The sequence below is a fragment of the Sus scrofa genome, chromosome 14 (assembly GCF_054392235.1).
Source record: "Sus scrofa isolate SSC_HxYL_T2T_F1_AM1 chromosome 14, Sscrofa_HxYL_maternal_Yorkshire_Landrace_v2.0, whole genome shotgun sequence".
Classification (NCBI taxonomy): domain Eukaryota; kingdom Metazoa; phylum Chordata; class Mammalia; order Artiodactyla; family Suidae; genus Sus; species Sus scrofa.
In genome coordinates, this window is record NC_139396.1 from 22,131,019 (window position 1) to 22,133,694 (window position 2,676).

Here is a 2,676-nt window from a genome sequence, read left to right on the forward strand (position 1 = left end):
GGAGCCTATTAGAAATGCAGAGTCTTAGGCCTGCCCCACCCTGCTGACTCAGACTCGGCTGACGCTCAGGGCCTTAAGGGCTTTATTTGCGCATTAAAGCTTGATAAGTACTGGATGGGATGCCCTTTAATGGGGTCTAATGGGGCCTGCTGGTTGTAATTATTCCTGTAAGTGGAGAAATCCCTGAATAATGTAGTATTAATGACCTTGGTGGGGGCGGGGGGGGGGGGGTGGGTAGAGCATGCCAAGAGCAAGCCCAGAAAAAGCTGTTAAAGAGATTTAAAGACACTGAAAGTTTCTGGTGTTTTGCTGTGTCTGCATAGATTGATTTTCACAGGGCCCCAGACCTTGCAGAGTCTTAGTGACCGAGGGGGGTCTTTGTTTCCACTGAAAGCTGGATGTGTCACAAGACAGCACTAAGTGCTTTGTGCTTATTGTTGCTTTAATTCTCTGTGCTACAGATGTTAATAATTCCCATTTTGCAGAAGCACAGGAAGGTTTAAGAACCTGCCCACAGTCTTTTTAGCTATTGAGTTTAGCTATTTAGCTATTGAGAATGACAGTTTGGTTTGGTTTTGTGGGTAGTCATTGTCTTTCAAAATCAAAAGCAGGCTTTAATTTATAGTTAGTGTTGAGAAGATTAGAAGGACAAATAGTGTCAGAAGTTGGGCCGGGGAACAGAGCTGGGGCTTTTTATATCAGCTCCGCTTGACAGCCTGGCCTCTGTGAGGAAGCCAAGAGTGGGGAGAGATGGGATTGTAATGGAGCAGGGCCCCGTGGGACTCCTTGAGCACATAAGCCTTTCTGTGTCCTCCATTTCTTTTTTTTTTTTTTTAACTTTTTTTTTATATTTTCTTTATTTTTATTTTTTTATTGCTACTTCCCCAATATATTTTTTTTTCCTATTGCACAGCATGGTGACCCAGTTACACATACATGTATACATTCTTTTTTCTCCCGTTATCCTGCTCCATCATAAGGGACTAGACATAGTTCCCAGTGCTACACCGCAGCATCTCAGTGCCAATCCATTCCAAAGGCAATAGTTTGCATCTGTTAACCCCAAAGTCCCAATCCACCCCACTCCCTCCTGTGGAAAGTCACATAATGTCTTTTCTATCAAAGGAAATCTTGGTTACTCCATTTTGCTCTGGTTTCAGCTGAAAGGCCTTCCTGTGACCGCCCCCCTCCCCTTCTCCCAGTAAAATTTGTTTCAAATTAGCCAACAGGGAAGAAGGGCACCCTGACCTGACCTGACCAATGGGAAGGGGACAGGTACAGCACCTGCGTTAGGGATAAATAGGGAGGATCTTTTCCTCTTTGCACATGCTTTTTGAGTACCTGCACCCTTCCGCAGAAGTAAAGAGCCTTGTTTTTGTTGTTGTTGTTGTTGTTGTTGTCTTTTTGCCATTTCTTGGGCCACTCCTGTGGCATATGGAGGTTCCCAGGCTAGGGGTCGAATCAGAGCTCTAGCCACTGGCCTAAACCACAGCCACAGCCACGCCAGATCCGAGCCGCGTCTGCAACCTACACCACAGCCCACGGCAACGCCAGATCCTTAACCCACTGAGCAAGGGCAGGGATCAAACCCGCAACCTCATGGTTCCTAATCAGATTCGTTAACCACTGAGCCACGACGGGAACTCCTGAAGAGCCTCGTTGAGATCTCCCCTTGTTCATGTGTCTCATTGTCCGACACTGACCATCTGAGCCATGTCCCCAACGCTCCCCCTCCCCCTTGGCAACCACAAGTCTAGTCTCCAAGTCCATGTCCTCCATTTCTTGTTTGCAGGGAATAAGCTTCAGCCTCCATGACCTTCCCTGAGTTCCAAAGCGCAGATTCTAACAGTTGCTACTCAGGGAAAGAAAGGGATGCAGAGACCAAGGAGGAGCCCTCAAGAGACAAGACTGGAGACTTGGGGCAGGGTCCCGGTTCCTCTTCAAGGAATATACATAATATCTTTCAGCCTTTCTGCAGAACTAAAACCCCCAACACAGGGAAGAACTACTTGATGCCGCATTCTTCCTTCTGGGAAGAAGGAGGACCACCAGAACCAGTCCTGGGGCCACTAAACACCAGCTTTGAAAGAAAATGCGACCTTGCCTCCTCACTGATCTTTATCTGTGGCCCTTTTCTTCCACACCCCAAACTGTAAAACCACCTCCTAACCCCTTCAGGGGGTGGAGGGAAACAGTCTTTAAGGCATTAGTCTGCTTTGGCTCCCTTTGCCTAGCAAAGCAATAAACCTATATTTTTCTCCTTCACCCAAAACTCTGTCTCCAAGGTTTGCCTTTTTAGGGCCACAGCCACGGCTGTCTCCGGATTTCTGTTCTGCAATGGCATACAGAGGCCAAGTTTCGGCAACAGAATTAAAATGGAGTTTTTCTTCTGGCACTATTTCCCCTCTAAGCCAGGGAGGGCCCTATCCCTACGCCTTCCCTCTCACCTCACCCAGCCTGGAGCATCGCATCATCCTGGGGACAGGAACCATTTGGAAAACTTCCACAGAGCACCCAAGGGCAGCTGCTGTTGCCAACCCCAGACCTGCAGAGCCTGGCAGTCACCCACGTGGTCAACCAGCAAGTGAAAGCAGCTGCAGAGGAACTAGGGCAAGACCATCACAGACCCCTTGGTACCCTGAAGAGTAAGAAACGTCACCACCTTCCAGCCGCATG